The 18,414-nt window shown below is 35.8% G+C and overlaps 1 long non-coding RNA gene across 1 annotated transcript; it reads left to right on the forward strand.

Moving 5' to 3' along the window:
- Nucleotides 1-1,077: 1,077 nt before the first annotated feature.
- LOC132696230 (uncharacterized) lies at nt 1,078-18,032 on the forward strand. Its single transcript, XR_009618006.1, has 2 exons — nt 1,078-1,401; nt 12,300-18,032. It is a non-coding gene; the product is annotated as an uncharacterized LOC132696230 (long non-coding RNA).
- The last annotated feature ends 382 nt before the right edge of the window (nt 18,033-18,414 follow it).

Below are 18,414 nucleotides of genomic sequence, written 5' to 3' on the forward strand. Positions count from 1 at the left end.
AATGTCACTGTTATTATTATATACAATACATGTATAATTTATGTTTCAATTTTTTGATTGTTTTTGAAACGAATTTGTTCCATAGCCCTTTGCTGTATATGAAAAATTCAAAAAAAAATCGCGCAACTTTCCTATGTAACTTTTTTGCTTCTATCCTATCCGGGTTAAGCGGTTACGGTATATTATTTCGAACACACCCTACGGTACGAAAGCGATATTAAATCGGAATAGGGCTATATACTTCGACCAGAAATATAGTGCTTTTACAACCGACCCCGTGATTAACTTTGTCTACTGTGTGCTGTAACCATTCCAGGACCGTCCTAGGAATTTATGTACCCACACTAACAAACATAAGTACGTTTTCAATCTTTTTTGCCGAGCAATTCTTAAAACATGTACATAAAGAATAGTACAATATTACTTTCTATTTCATTGCATTTCACTTAAAAAACCGTCACTATCGCTACTGTCATCACGTTTATTAATTGTTTGGAACTAAAAATCCATTTTCTTCAAAAAAGTACGCAGTTCTTCTTCTCCTTCTGAATTTCTTATAAAATTTTATACATTCAAAACAATTTGTTTAGCATCCGAAGACACATGGATCCGTTTTTTTTATTTGCTGCATTAGTTTCGACTACCATCACCACTTCGTCTTCAAATTCTACGATGTCTTCCATCTGCTTCATTTTAAAAATGTTAAAAAACAGGAACCTCTCTTAACTCTTAAAAATGATATATATCACCTGATGTTAAAATAAAAAAAATTCAAGATTCTACAAATATTCGTAACAGTCCATCTCAGTCATTGCAGAATATATATCTGTTGGGATACTTAAAACGTCAAAGCAATAAATGCACTATATTTTTGGTCGTAGTATACACGTCCGGGAGTGCGGTACCGCGGTACCGTTCCGATCGAGTCGTCGCGACGACCTACGACTATGACTAATAGCGACGAACCGTGGCGATGGTGGCGATGGTGGTGGTGGTACCGGGGCCGCCGCAGGAGGAACTATACACAGGTGCAATGTCCTGGCCCAGGTGAACGCGTCGAGGCAGAGGCGGGGGTATTCCGTAATACCTGTCGAACGTTGGTCGGTCGGTGGTACCTCGCAGTTCGAGTCGATACGCGGCGACGTAAGCACGCGGTACCATCGTACCCATCGTACCGCATTCGCCTGCGAATGGCACTAGAAGAATTCACGGGTCCGTTGTTTGCAATCCCGTGGACTTGTGGTGCCATCCCCAGAGCAAATGGACCCAGCGAGACGTTCCACGCGATTCGGGTTCCGCGAGTACGCATGACGTCACCCTTGTCGGTACCGGTGCGCGAGTGCGAGTGTCCAGAAAGGTCGACGACGACGACGACGGCGACGGTTTTGCGCCTCCCAAAGGGTACGTAGTTGAAATTCACGCGCTATATCGAACGGTATAGTTTGACCAGCGATCTATCGAGCGCCGCCGACGAGAGACACAATTCGGTTATTATGTCACTTATAGTGACGTCATCGAAAACGGTCCGAGTGTCTTGGCGTTTTACTTTAATTCTGTTCGCATAAAATACCGAGTATCCCATTTTGAGCACTTTTATGGGATATCCCGGGTTATTTTTTAACATAGAAAGTTGGGGCTTACGCGACACTGTGTCATTTTTTTGTGAAATGTGAAACGTTTTTGAGATACAGGATTATATAGGAAATTATATATTTTTACATGGCAATTGTTTCGACAACACCGTGTCTTTATCAAATGTAATATTTACAAACTACCTGCTACTATATCTACTATCTGCTACTAATTGATCGTTAAGCACTATATTTGAACGTCTTATTTTGTTAATCTCCATAGCTTCCAATAAATTTAATTTTCTACCTTTTGTGGCTGAATGTAAAATATCAAAATTGTCGTCGAAAATGTGTTTTTCCGTGTTTCGGATAAATAGAGTTTATTGTTGTCTGGATTTGTTTTTTTATTTATAATTTTATCTATAATGGACGGATTGTAGCCGTTGTTGTTGTAATTTTCTGTTGGGAGTGGCGTATTAAGAAGTCTGTGTATAAAAGATTGAACTGCAGCCATTGTGTGTGATTTGAGGTGTTCTGTAGGACTGTGTCCGTGTCCGAAGGTTTATGATAAATTGAAAAATCTAATTTGTTTTGCCCTTTCGTAATAATTAAGTCTAAAAAATTAATAGAGTTATCCTGTTCAATCTCGATAGTGAATTTTATAAGCTTATGTAATGAGTTAAGGTAATATAAAAAAAAATCAATCCACGTATTTATACCAAAATAGAAAATTTTTACGTAAAGATGTTCTAGTATGATATTTTCCAAATTATCCATAAAAATCTCGGCTAACAAAGGACTAAGTGGGTTTCTCATAATCAAACCTTCTTTAGAGATGTAAATCTGTCCATTAAATTCTATTAAGCAATCTAATAAACCTTGTTTCACCAATGGGTTAACCTGTTTCCGAGTTAGGGTGAAATCTACTCAATCTATCACATCCATAGGTGGAATACTGGGAAATAAGTTTTGTACATCAAAAGACAATAGTGTTGCGTTAGAAGGGATTTTGATATGTTTAATTTTGTTGATTAATTCAAAAGAATTTTTTATTGCAAATTTTGGTTTAAAATCTGCGTGGAACTTTAAAATATTTACTAATTTTGTTGAGAGTTTAACTGCTGGAGCTGTTACATAAGACACGACTGGCCTAATGGGCATATCCTATTACGTAATTCAACTAAAGAATATAATTTCGGCGGTTGTGGATTCACATTGTTAAAAAATATTTGTCTTTGTCACTAAATAGTGTGGAGTTAGTAATTACTTCCTTGACTTTTCTTTGATATAACTCGGTAGGATCGTGTTTGATACATTGGAAAAGTTTATGAAATGTAAAAATATATAATTTCGTGAAAATCTGAACTTTTAGTTCTTATTTATTTTGATAAATGGATTTTCATCAAGTAAAAGCCACCTCAGCTCAACTTCACATTAACTAGAAATAAAATCCTATTGTGGAGAATTTTAAATACGTTCATATAGGATTTTTTGCTCTAACCGATTTTTAGTTATAAAGCAAACACATTTTTTTAAAATCGTTTAAGCTTTTCATAGCATATTATGAAAAAAGTGCGGTAAACAGACCGTCGTAGAGAAGGTATAGTATGCAACACGTTCGGTAATAGTATATTATGCAACAAGTACGGTAAACGTCATATGACTCACCAATTTATTTGACACGAGCGGAGCGCAGCGGAGCGAGTTTTTCATAAACGAGTGAGTTAAAAAGTTTACCGAACGTGTTGCATGCTATACTTCTTCTACGACCGTTAGTTTTGGGGTACGCTTTCGCAAAACAACATGAATACATTCACTGATATGACCGTCAGAATTCACTAACGTCAAAATGTCAAAATGTCCGAAGTGACTCAAATTCATGGGAAACGAAACTGACGTAGTAAAGTGACGCTTCCCGCACGCTAGATCGGTGGGTAATTAGGTATTTTCCAGACGGGAGTAGAAAAAATATGTATATATTAGTATAAAGTTTTTTTTTATTCGTATCAGTAGGCCATAGTAAATCGACTAAATAAACTAAAAATGAAAATATATGATTTCGAAATAATCTTAATGAGCTAAATATTATGTAATTATAATTTTGACTATGCCTCGTTTATTAAAAACAAAAAAACAAATGTGTCAAAAATTTACGAGACTGTCAGTTTTTAATTATATTTTTTTACCAATCCATTTCTTCTTTACATCTTTATTTCATTTTAATTATAATTTTTAATAATGGCAGTGTATGAAAATTCTGAAAAATATGATGTTGGTATGTTAATACAATGTATGTTTGTTTTTCACTCGCTTTAACCGTTTTTTAGTTATGAAGTAAACAAAAATCGTTTAAGCTTTTCAATCGACAAGCTCGAAATTCAATTTTTTTTCATTTTTACTTTATTTGCAGCAGTAGGTCATGGTAAATCAACTAAATATAAGATAGATCCAAGCAGTTATTATTCAAGGGACTTAATTTCGAAAAACCAGGATGAAAATATATATTTTGAAAATAATTATGTCTTATCAATATTTAGTTTAATTCAATTATTTAAATGTGCTTTATACGTTATGAACTACTATTTATAATAATTTTCAACTAATTAAAGTTCGTTATGACATTAATTAATACTAAATAAGAATAACATACTACCTAAAACTGTTGTGCAAATTCCATTTTCTCGAAAGCAAAACTGGCACATTTTTCATATTTTTGCAATGGCATTTCGAAGAATCATTGGTCCCCTTGGAAAGTTAAATCAATTGCTCCTCGAAGTTCTACTACAGATTCGTATAGTGTTTTATATACTTCATTTTGCACAGAGCCCCATAAAAAGAAATCTAAAACTGAAGGATTCGGAGATCGCGGACCGTCATCTTACAGGGCCGTTGGTACCCTTCCATTTTCTAGGGAAATCTCGAGAGTTATGGCTCGGGGCACAGTCATTAGTCAATTCGACCATTCGTTTTTAAAATAACAATGCTCCGATATTTTAAACACCAAATTAATAAGACGCGACGAATTGAATTTAAAAACTGATGTACGGACACAGCCTACTAAAATAACAAGAAATAATTATAAAGATTCCAAAAATACAATTACTTAAAACCGTACATCGAATTGAAAAAAATCTAGAAATTAAATTTCTCTAGAAATCATTGGAGATTAAAACAAAACATTATCAATTTTCTGCCATGTAACCCCGCATCATATTTCTTTGAATGGAAAATATCTTATTCCGATTGCAATGATGTAACACACTTAATATTTTAATCCACTCGTTTTTGGAAAAAAGGCAAAAACGGGAAATTTTTACATATTAGTAAACGGCGTTGATGGTTGAATTATTGTCCAAGTCATTATTGTTAACATGATTTTTTTAGTGTGCTTCAAGTAAACTTTCTGAATAATAAAAGTGCAGCTCGTCGCCAGTATATTACACTTTATCCAGAGCGCCTGATATTTTCAAGGCTGACAAAGAAATTTGCAGAAAACGGCAACGTATTAAATGCCCAAAAAAAGTATGCCGCAATCGTAATGTTTTAAATGAAGAAAATAAGGCAAACATATTAGGATTCCATGAAGGACATCCAGTTTCCACTATTACCAGCGTATATGAAGAGACAGGTATTTCTCGAGGATCAATCCACTCGGTTTTGAAGGAATATAATTATAATGCATTTAAATTTCGTCAAACTCAAAAACTAAGTGCAGAACAATGTCAAAGGAGGATGCAGTTTTGTTTGGATTTTTTAAATAGAAATAATGAGAATAATAATTTTTTGAAAAACATTTTGTGGACTGATGAAAGTTCGTTCACTACAAGAAAGGGTTATAATAGACATGTTGGACATGTTGGACAAATACACGAAATAAAAACCCAGGGGTTCCAATCAATTAATGTATGGTGTGGTCCGATATTTATAGATCAAAAGGTAACATTATTTGCAACTCTTAGAGCACCACATAGAACAATCTATAGAAGATTTACCCCTAAATATATCAGCGGTAATTATACGGCAGCAAGGCAGTGCCCCTCCTCACAATGTTATCCCAGGGGTTAGACAGGGAACGGCGGAACACATAAAAAATCACGTGCCCAGAACTCCTTGTATTAGTGGCGTGGAACTTCCGTGTATAAGAAATGTGTGCAGGAGAATGGTGGTCACATGGTGGTATCAAAGAATTTGTTATTTTTAGTGTTTTTGCTCTACTATAATTAGTAAATAATTATTGTTGTTCCAGTCAGTCAAGGCACTCTTTGAAAGTATATCAAAGTTGTTGTCGGTATGTCAAAAACAAGTGGACTCAAATAGAAAGTGTGTTACATCATTGGAATCGGAATAAGATATTCAATTAAATACATATATAATATACAGGGTGTTCCATTAAAAAATATATGATGTAGACTTGTGTGTCAGAAAATTGAGCGTTTTGTTTGCGCTTGCGCTTGGCGACTAACCCTGTTTATTTGTTTACCTTTATATCTCCAAAAACAAAAAAGTTAAAGCCAATTAAAATGTTATCAAGGTAAATTGAACCCACGGTACATGTGTGCCAGATTTCATTAAAATATCTAAATATATTAAAAAAATTATGTTTCATTTTTGAAAACTTGACCACCCTGTATCTCAAAAGGACATACTTTGGGACAAACCATACCATAAGACGTTTCCGTAAGTTGAATCCGTAATATGAGAATTTATTTTAATATTAATTTGAACTCTGAAATGCAGCAATCGGACGTCGATTTTTCCCGGCAGTCTACGAGGTGTGTCAAAAAATACGAATTTTACCTTTAAATCCGACAATATCGAAAAATAGTGAAAAAATTAATTCCGCTTTTTTTTTCTCTATTCCGCTCGGGCGATCGAAACGGCACATTCCGGCAAGAGAGGCTTTTTGTTCGCCATCGTTTCAACTTTCAAGATGACTGCACACTTTTAACGGTTTGTTCACCTGTTCAATGTCCCTATACGACTCTAGTTTGCCCATAAACAGAGTTACGTATAAAACGTATTTAGCATTTTACGAATAAATAATAATAATAATAATATACGAGTAATTTAGTAAAAGCAAGTAAAAAAATAAAAAATTGAACCAGATAAATTTATGCGACAAACAAATTTGTCGTAAAAAAGTTATATTTCTTGCTTGAAAATGATTTCAAGTTTCTCGCCAGGCTAGGCATCTTATCAACCGATACTACCCCACTGAATGAAAAAAAATGCACAAGCATAAGTTTTCTATGAACGTTCGCGACGAGCGTAACGACCAAAAATGATTCCGTGCACTTTTTTTCCACTTGCACGGTCTCTCTAGGGAAAAAAGTTCAACAACATCCCGATATCACCACGTCGGTTCCGTCGATAACTGCGTGAAATGAATAACAAAGCGGCTCCTATCGTCAAATTTGAATTTCGAAAATGGACGATACGCGAGTCCCGATAACTGCACAGCCGGCGTTAAAAATATGTATGTATATTCTCAACTTCTAATAAAATGGAGGATAATGAAAAACAACAAAGAAATTAATGCATTTTTCAATTTAATAAGAAAAAGTTCAGAGGAATTAAATGCGGGGATCGCACAGGCCGGTTCTGCAGTTACGTGAATACGTTAATTGAAATCTGAAACAAACAGTTATGAATACTCCATCAGAAGTGGATTAATATCAAACGCAGTATACCATCAGATGTTACTACCATTTCAATCGCATTAAATTAGCAATGATTAGACGGAAGCCTCAAAACACGATGGCCATTTTAAAATGCTTCTTAAAACATTATATTACTAAACGAGAGACTGCCTGATCGAACATTGATAAGGTATTGCCTTAGCGAGTCCACCTTTTGAAGTAAGAGTTAGTTTTCTCCAAAGTATATCAGTATTGACGAAATGAGAGTTTCCGTAGGCACAAAACTAAAACTTTTCCCATAAATAAGGAATATAAGTAAGACTGCCATTTTTAGAGGCAGCAACAATTATTTCAACACAGATTTACATTACTGATGAGATGAAATTAAAACCAACGAAACTGGCGTTGACAAAATATCTCCCATTTATGCTTAAGTTATACGGTCATTTAGTATTATTCATTCTTCTATAAAAGGAAACTATTTTTCAGATGGCTGGAAAAAGTCAGTTTTAATGACTTAGCAATAATATGTACAGTTACGGATATGTATAATTATGGAAGTTACCTGGGAATAAAGCTCGGGTTCGGTAGGTATTATTGGAAAAAAACATTAAGGACGGACTCTCAAAGGTTCTAGTAGCAATGGCAATTTTTTTGACGTTTACTTGAAGGTGGTAGACACTGATTCAATAGAAATACTAAAAGGATATCGAAGTTCCATTGTCTTTAAGGTCGTTTACTGCACTTGTTGCATAATATACTATTTCTAACAATTTATCCATAACAACACTGTTATTGGGAATATTTTTTAAAATATTGATTTGAAACCAACTTTGAAAAAATTAGACAATTGTATCCAAGTTGGAACCCTTAATATCCTTCAAACAACCCCAAGCAGTTTGGCACAGATCCGTGGTCTGACCCAGCGTGTATTATGGTGATGCGTTCAACCCATCCTTTGGATACGGTGTCGTGTGTATCGAACCATGTTTTATTTCTTGAAAATAATTAAAACTCCATGTATGTGATTGCATTATTTGCAGTTTGTCTATTTTTTTCTTCTAGCTTTTTTTCCAGCTTATCCCAAATATACTTTCCTTCTTGTTAAGTGCTGATCACTTTTGTCTAAACAGTGAGTTTGCAAATCATTCAAGTTTCCCAACGACATCGAAATAATTTTCAAAGAAAACAACCTTTTCCTAATTTAACAAACAAAAAGCCCCCAAGGACGAATGACGCGATTCGCCTGGGCAATTTGGAATCGGCGTGATTGTCGGTTTCCGGCCGTGTAATTTCGTAGGTTCCGAAATATCGGATCCGGTTCGCGGGACGCCATTACGGCGACCTCCAAAAACTGAGGTGGTAGCAAATGGTTAGGTTAGAACCAGCGATATTTTCTATGAATGAACTTACTAGGTTAACATTTTATTACTTTGTTAAACAGGAATTCAGTTAATTGCGGGTAGTAACCTCATAGGGTTTAAAATGCAGGAACACAGCCCCTTGAATAGTTTCCCACGACGACTTTATGTATTATTCACGCAGACGGTGCAACGGATGAGGAAAAGTTGATTTAATATTTTACAGCAGCTCCCAAAAAAGGCATTTTTCCTGTTTAGTGCAAAACCGTCGAATTTGAAGATCTTGCAAAATGCATTTGAGATATAATGCATAGAAACAAAATATCAAGCATCAGGAAAAGTTATTCATCCTAAGGAAACGACAACATAATCATGAACACCTAAAGGACCAAATACAAGACAGAAAAAGGAGACCGAAAGAGTATAGTAGACTTGCGACAAGTTAAAGAAGTTATTACTATTAAAAATATTTGTAGGACTGTAATTTGTAATTTTAGAAACGCCTTACTTCGTTCAACTCAGTATGTACCTCTATACAGAGGTGGAGACCATCGAATATACCTGTAGAACTGGAAGATTTGATTAGAGTTCTGGGAGCAAGCGAGTGATCAAGGTATTAGTCTTGTTATACAGTTTGGCACAAAAGCTTGGCATGAGCCTTTTCTCTCGCCAGCCCCTATATGAAAAGAATCAAAAAATGATTTTACATTCATTGGTGAACTTAGGCAAATTTTTGAACCTACAGTTCATCAAATATGGGCATAAATTTTAATTTTTTCTGGGATTAGCAAATATTTTATATTTATTTTTATATTTTTTCGGTAGGTAACCTCTAGCTTTGTATAAGTTAGTAGACGCCACCGTTAAATGTTGTGTGTGTTCGAAGTGTTTTCGGAGCGCGAGCATTGAAGATGCCAAGTGAAATCTTGGCGAAACATCTGCAGAATTCCAGTGTGAGTTCAACAAACGAACGGATGATATCCCGGAATATATTGTCATCACATTTTCGGAACCAATTCGTTCTTATGCCATTATATTCAGACCTAATGTCAAGTCTAATACTAATTAAAACTGCTCCATATTCGAAGCCCAAGTCCAAATCACTTCGATTTTGAGGCAAATTAGTTTTTTTTTTCAAATAAAAGCGAGTTCTGGCTCCTAAAAAAGAGAAAGGAACGGCCGGTGCGCCAAAAGGCCGACACGATCTAATCCGCAAATCGCAAAGGGGTTTTAGAGAACGTTGTACGCGAAGCCTCATAGAGAAACCATCACGGCGAAAGGTTAACGATCGCAATTGGTCCAGCGGCGCGCCACCCGTTTTCTCCCGTTAACGCGATAAAAAAAACACCACACTTTGACGTATTCATAAAACATCAACCACAGAAGATACTCGCAGATCTTGCTACGTGACGCACCCACGCCGTCAAACTTATCCGGTAACCGTGGCAACCGAATGGAATTATTACTACGCGTTGTAAACTAGTGTTAAAGCGCGCAGAATGCGCGAATTTCGCCATAAACATACGAAATTGCGTCCTGTACGTTAACAAACAAAAATTCATATCTCAGGCACGTTTCGACGGTATTTTTTCGACGATTATTGCGTCGAACTTTGACCCGGCCGACACGCGTCCGTAAAACGAAAAATCCGTGCGCGTATTTACCTGTCCGCATTTCCCACGATTCCGGTTTTCCTCGACCGACGTTTCCTAAAAATTAAACCCGTTCCGCTCGTCCTGTCACCATTACGACGAAATTATGGATGTCGCCTCGCCGGAACTTTACTTAAAATTATTATAACAAACGCGCCGGCGTCGCTTAATCGTCAAATTAACTGAGTCGTTAAAACGGATCGTCGGACTCGAAAGCGACGACATATTTTTGACGTCGGCACCAAGGAACACCAACATTTAACCACGGTTTACCGATCGTCGGAACAGTCAATAACATTTTTGAGGTATAACAGCGCCCTCTTGTAGCTGCAACATCACAATCATTTGTAGGGCGGTTTATTCATTTTTTTTTCAATGTTCAGTTACTCGAGCTTAAATTCAGCGAACTGATGTAAATTTATCGCTTTCACTTTATTTTGAAAGAAATAAAATGCCTAAATTTATACTACCTATTCGTTTTAATGTTTTCATTTAGAAATATCAATAATAGTCCTTACACTACAATAGGAATAATTATCGTAAAATACTTTTGAAAAACTTGTCCCATTATACAAAAATTAATAAAACACACATATGACACAAAGCACAAAAAAATTATGCTCAATTTATTTGCAACCTTTAGAGAAATATGCCTGCCAAACTACGTACGCATATATCATACACGTGATCTGTGCATTTAACCTTATAACCGGCGAATAAAGAAGAAGAAGAAAAAGGAAGGAGTATAGGCACTGTTCGCAGTTTCTGTGGGTAGCATTGCACGAGGCAGGTTAATTCCTGTCCGTTAAATACAGAATCTGAGTTTTTCAACGTATTAAAGTTTAAACATTGTGTAAATTGTTAACACTGCACTGATTAATGTTGAACCATGGTACTAAGTCAGCGAATGATCATAGCAGTAAAGAAGTAAAGGTAAAGAAGAAGAGAAGAGGCGCTGTTTGACAGTTAATTGGTAGACCCGGTACATTATAGGTTATAAACAATGCTCCGGACGTTTCGATTCGGTTTTTTAGATTTAAAGTGATACGGGACAAATAAACGTGTATGTTTCGACATAAATCTATGAAAGAAATTTACTGTGCCCTATTTATTTATATTTTGATACGTCAGTAAACGTTATAAGAAATGCTGGCGGTGTACTTCAGAGTGCGCGGCATTATGAGAAAAAGAGCTGAAGCGTGTATCCTTCAAGGTTTAGGACACTTTCAACGATTTATCTAGTTTCTCTGTTCTACTTTTTTTCAAAAAGGCTAGTATTGATTTTTTAACAGACAATTCTGTTAAAAATTATTAATAGCAGGTAGTGATTTTTTTAAATAAGGACGGTTTATTATTTTTCTTGTTGTTAGGATGTTATGTTATTACAATAAAACTGTAAAAGTAAAAATACCAGTCACAATAAAAAGTAAAAATAACAGCTAATTGGTAACTAAAAATTAGATATTTTGTTTTAGATAGATATTTTTCACAACAAAACATAGTTAATAAAGCTTGAACGGAATAAAATCATCACCGTTACGGTCAAAATGCAAAAAAAAAATCCCAAAATGGTTAACACCATCGAAATGCAATGACGCGATGCTCATTCAGTACGATTTTACTATCATTTGTTGCGACGCTAGCGACAAGCGTGTTACGGTCGTATTTGAAGACTATTTTATGCATAAAAATTTCCTATTTTTTCTATTTTTCATTCCTACAAAATAAATAATGAAAGTTTATTTCTTTAAAAAAAAAATTGGAATAATACTACTTGGTTATCCATCATACCGCAATGGATTGGTTTCGAACAGGTAACGGTACAACTATTGTCGTAATTTCTTCCCATTTCTAAATCTAAAATCAGAAGTAAATAAATAAGTCTAGTCGTGTCTTATGTTGAGAGTTTACAACTCTAATTAATATATTGGTCAATTTTTATTTCACAATTCGCTTCATCTCCCGAAAACATCTTCCGTTGCGTTGTTTGACATTTCGCTAGATTTGCATAGTATTTTTAATGGCCGAGCTGGGTCGCAGAGCTCAAAATACAACAAATTTGTTCTCCCGTTTCAGTTAAACGTCCAGTTCTGTTCTTTATCTATGCTGCCGGTTCGACAGTTGCGGCCCGTCAGCTGGACCTCAACTCCGTAGGCAAGATGCGCGTAACGGAACCCGAGATGACGCGAACGCGGCCGTAACTCTGCGAGACGACAAAGAGCCGTTTCGCAGGAAGCTCTCGCTACGACGCAGGAAGATGACCGGAGCGTAGCGGAAGAAACTACGCCCTCCCCTGCCTAGTATTAATTTTGTTTTTCGTTTTTTAGGCACGGTCTCTTTAATTTTTCGGGCGACATAACGGGTGGCGACAACTCTGTAAGTACACACCTACATTGTCTATTAATATTGAAAAAAAAAATTTGTTTTAGACTGGTTATCGGTCATTATTTTATACGATTTTTTTCTGCAAAACGATCATTTACAACTGTATATTACTTCGAAACGGATCTAGCCTGTCCTATATAAAATTTCAACGACTTTTCGATGAAATCGGCAACGTCGCTTCATTGAAAACCTCCATGCGGTTAATTTTTGCCGAGTGTACCTTCTCCCTGTCTCTCCCATGTATAGTCTGTCTCAATCTTTGTCTAGCCATTAACAACAAATATATTTTTTTCTTTCTGATATATTTCTTAACTTAACTTAACCTCACTTTTTGAAAATTTTACTAAAATTGCAACGATATATGCCCTGTAGTTTTAAGTGGAAGAAGCATTCAGTCCGTCAAGGTTGCCAGGTTTGCGCTGGGCCTCAGACGACAAAAAATAGCGGCTGCTTTGTCCGTCTGATAATATACATATAAAAAAGTAGGTAACATAAAATCAGCCGACCACGATTTCGAGAGACTAAAGTTCCGTTTCAATTCGGGCGATACGCACAATCGATCAACCACCATACTACGTCTGGAAACCGTTAATTGACAGCATGCACGGCCTGCTTTGACGAGATAACCCTCGCGTAAATTTTCAAACGTAACGGGAAAACACGTTATCGGAATAGTATCACGTGTTTCTCGACGCGATTATGTTTCTGTGGTCTGCGATCGCGGCCGACTACCTGCCCGTAGCAGAGAAAAACGAACCCGTAGAGAATCAACGTAGCTCGTCGGGACCTGTGACGTTCGGGCAGCCAGTTTTGGTGAGCGTGATTGAATCGAGAGAAATAGCTTCGTATAATGCTAAAATACACATATAGTAGAACTGACGCGGCGAACCACTGAATAAAATACAAATGATCCGAAAAATGAGTTTTATTTATTTCGTGGCTTGAATCTCTTCAGTCTCTTTGTTCAGTGCACTGAACAACGGCTACAATCCGTCCATTATAGATAAAATTATAAATAAAAAACAAATCCAGACAATAGTAAACTCTATTTATCCGAAACCTAATACAGAATACGAACACTTTAAAACAATTACAAAAATCAGGTGTCTACAGGTTGAAATGCGGATCTTGTCCTAAAATTTATATTGGACAAACAGGTAGATTCTTCAAGAAACGCATTAACGAACATAAAAGAGCGTTTAAAAGCAATAGTCTACACACAATACACACTTAAACACAGAGAAACACATTTTTGACGACAATTTTGATATTTTACATTCAGCCACAAGAAGTAGAAAATTAAATTTATTGGAAGCCTGTACTTTTTAAAAACTTTATCTCTCACTTTAATCATAACTTTCGCAGATTTTGTTAACCATGATGGTCTTTGCCTATTAATTTTGAAAGAAGCTAAAAAGTCAAAGATAGTTTTCTTCTTCGGGTATTGCTCGAGTATTAACAATTTGTTGCAAGAATCAATGCAAGAAATAAAATCCTGAATACTCTTATTTTCCAAATCTGTCAAATTTAAATTGAATTTAAATGAACAGATTTACCAAAACGTATCAAATATTGGGCTTAAACATGCAGCACAAGAATATTTAAGTATTGTAAAAAAAATATCAGTTGCTTATTATATTTTGCAGAGAAAAAATGCTACTATCTCAGAAGCTATAGCGCAGTGGAAACATTTACAACATATCTTCGAGAATGTTGTAAAATTACCTTTATCAAAAATACAAAAAAATCGAGATCAATATAAGCAAGTACTCGCGCCATATCATATTATAGCATATATGTTAAACCCACAAAAGGAAAAATATGAGTTGACACCCCAAGAATCCTTAGCAACAAATTAACAATTTAAAAATTATTTAAAGCCAAAAGTAAATATAAAAATCTACAAGCGTGTGTACTATTTAATTCAATATGTCAACCCAGATTTGTAAACACGCCGAATGTACATTTGGTCAAAGTATAATGCTTCCAGGCCTCGTATAGATGGCGCTCCATCCATTAGTTAGTGGCAGAGACCACTAATTGTATTCCGTGGTTATTAGTTATCTGTGCCGGTCGCTCTCTGACGTTTATTCGTACGTCGATGTGTATCGTGCAGCTTCCCGCTCGAAGGAAACATATTAATTAAGAGCACGTAACTAGGTTTAATTAATCTCAGGCCTATTTAGTAATTGCGTTAGCGGGTTAATTAAGACTTACCGCGGTATATAGTTTCGCGATCGGTATCGAAGGAGAGCGAGCTTTAAGAGATTTATACCCGGTAGCGGACTCGCGGCCGTCGACGTCAAAGACATTAAAGCGAGACGCGGCAACGTCGCGTTCTGCCTGACGTAATCACGCGGTTTACGTATTAAAGGCGGCCACACGCGCGCGCGCTTGTCGTACGTTTTTCTTGCACAGCGTTAAATCGTAATGCAACCCTGAACATCGTCAATTCCAGACGTTTTTTCATTCTGGTCTATTAAATCAAAGATGGCTGTTCTCCGACAAACTCGGAGCTCCTTCGTATCAGATGAAAACATTGGGTACTGACTAGTATTTGGTTTCAAATTTGTGCAGTTTCAGTTTCATTTTTAATCTTATTTTATTTAGTTTAGTTTTTAGAGGAAAAAAAAAATATTTGTTAATAAAACATTTGTTGTCTTTGCAACTTGCATTACGAAGCAGCAACTTTAAAGTATTATATAATTTCCCAATTAAATAGGGGAAACATAACAGTTTGGCAACGCTGTACCGCCGTATTTCATTTGGCGATCACGGGTAAAATTTCCGCATCCGCTATGCTCGAAATATGCCAAATATTTTTCAACAGTTCCTTTACTTATGTTGGGTGCTTCGAAGGGACTGCTAGTAACTGTTTTATGGAACTAAATATTATACATAAAAAAGTTTTATTATAAAACCTGTTCTAAAGTGAACACACAATAATAAAAATGATTTTTTTTTGTTTACTTTGCGTACTTCGGGTAAATGCCAATAGGTTTTGTTCTTATTTAAATTGATTGTGGGAGAACTGACATATTGAAATGTTCGAACTCCAAAATTATTAGAGCTATGCATTTACATTATTATTATTATATTACATTTGTTATTATTATTATATTGCATTATTATATTACATTTACGTAGACCACAAAAATGGAATAATATATGTTTCAATTTAATTCTTTTATGTGTTAAAACTGACGCATACTTTATTTATATAATGTCTCCAAATTTGAGTATCGTCAATAAGGTATCGTCTTTTGTTTTAGTTCAGTTTTTCTAATTATAGTAAGATTATAGTAATTTTAGAAAAACGCTTTAAAATCAATGGTGAGGTGCAAGTGTAAAATTTTCTTGTTTCTCAGCGATATTCATCTATGTTTGGGAACAGTAAATTGTCCCGGCTCCTAACCTCACTTTTATACATTAACTTATAAACTGATGGAAAGTTGGAATTAATTTTAGAATAGGAAATGATATCCACTGGATTTGGCTTTCTCTGTAATTAATTATGGATAATTTGCAAACAAAAACCCGCGGTGTTACTTTCTAGGAGAAAATGCCTGATTACCAATCAGAAGAAACTGCAGTGCTACAGAGAATGAAGTGGGAACATAACTGAAAGAAACATAATGCTTGAAAGGAAATGAAATTTTAAAAAACAAAAAATGCGCTCTGGTTTCGCAAGATTGAATATAGTTTGCTAGCTTGCGTTTTTAAGGAAACCGTGATACTGTTGCATTCAACGTACAACTTATTATTTCAAGTTTGATGAATATGAATTTATAAAATATAAATATTTTTTAATAAAAATGTCCATTGCCAAGTTCTGAAATATGTATTTATTGCCAAAATATTGACTACTTCTCATACATGCTGGTTTTTGTAAGTATACTAGTATAACATTTTTATTACTACATAAACCTACCTAGACATAATATCACAAAAACTAGCGGTCTGATATCCTACATACAACAAAAATAAATAAGTAAGGTAACGATTGTATATCGTTTTCACTAACTGAATTGCCACTTCTCAGCTCACTCTAAAAAGAACAACCAAAACTAAGGGGGTTTGGATAAAGGGATCATTGATACAAAACAACCGACAAAACTTCCATGATGCATGAAGAACGGACGATCACCTGTTCTGACGATTGACAGTTGTGAAAAGTCAGTAGCCGTGGTCCGTGACCGTCACGATCAGAATTTTATTTTATACTTTGTAGTAGGTTATGTTTTATTTACTTATTTATTACGACGATTCTCGAAAAAGATCCTCGAACCAGTCTGATTAACAGGATATTTATGTAAAGACAGTGTATCTTTCGGTTTGAATCAACAATCTCTGTGTTCTGTGGCACGTGACTGTGTGTCACAAACAGCTGTAAGAACAAAACGGTCTATCAAATCCATTGGCGTGTTTAGTTTTACGAAAATAAAAGTTGAAATCTTTCTACGAAGCGTGTTTTATTTTCCCTAACAACGACGGCATAACCGGCAGGGGTTCGCTAACGCAGGCGCACACAAAATACGGCATCGCATCCTTTTACGGTCGCAAACAAAGTAACACGCAGTAAACACGATTTTTAAGCGAACCCGGTCGAGCGATTTCATTATTCGAAACGCCGTGACGTTCCGCTTCCTATTACCTCGCTGTTATTACGTTCCACATTAAAACAAAAAACACGCGATGTTATTGTACGGCTGCAAACTACAAACGTTTCAAGGTAAAAACGAATCTCGGACCGCGGTCGACTCGAAACCGCATTTGTCGCGGCCAATTTGCTTTTCATCGAAAATTTCCCATGACTCGCGACGTCACGCGTAGAAATATGGACCGGACAGCGCGCGCACGCGCAAGACAGATGGCATTGTTTACGACGGGGCGCAAATCTGTCGACGGACGGTGACAATGTTGCCAGTGCCTCGCATCGCTGCCGTTTTAGAACGAGTAAAACATACACACCAAGATTTTTAGGTTTAAAAACGTGTAGATGAATTAGAAACTCTGCTCGATTCGTTAGCAGAGCCAATAAACTTACAAGTGCGTCTTTTTTATGGTTGGTAATTTTATCACGTGACAACGTCGCAATGAACAGACGCTTACTCGATTGTGGGGCGGTGTGCCGTGTTTATAAACTAACCAAAATTCTTTTGGAGCAATAATATTAAAAAGACTGACAGTGAAAATGCCGGGACGATGCGAAATTTGCACTAAACTTGGCGGTTAGGGGTGCAGTGTGTCATTTCGCGCGTACATTTGTTATATCGTATAATAACTGTGCACCGTATTACGTATTGTTTGAGATTTTTCAAAAGTTGGGATTCGATTTTCAAATTAATCATATCAATCAATTAAATCTATCAAAATCAAGTTTTGTTGTCATGTCACAGAAATTATATAGAATATATATTAAAAGTGTGGTTTCATTTAGCTGCTAGTTTTGGTTAGAAATGTTTTTTTATTAATCAACAGAAATTACTTTATTTAAATTTACGATTTGTAATAAGACAGAAAATTTTAATCTGGCATGCGAATGATTGCCGTTGCTCCTCTCGCGAATTATTATTTCCCACCTGACGTGGTTACCATAGCAACCAACCAACATCAAGACCCCTCGTCGCACTCGTCGTTAGCCAAAATGCATACATTGTCATCACAAAAGTAGCAATTTATAAATGACTTGTGCGGTCTTTTTTAGAGGGACTTCTGTGGGGAATACCGATGATATTTAATCAGAGTGAAAAATTAATTATGTAAAAGTCCCGATATGCGGTTATGGGCACAGATAAAGATCTAT

This window comes from Cylas formicarius, unplaced genomic scaffold (assembly GCF_029955315.1).
Source record: "Cylas formicarius isolate icCylForm1 unplaced genomic scaffold, icCylForm1.1 PGA_scaffold_1__22_contigs__length_36826433, whole genome shotgun sequence".
Classification (NCBI taxonomy): domain Eukaryota; kingdom Metazoa; phylum Arthropoda; class Insecta; order Coleoptera; family Brentidae; genus Cylas; species Cylas formicarius.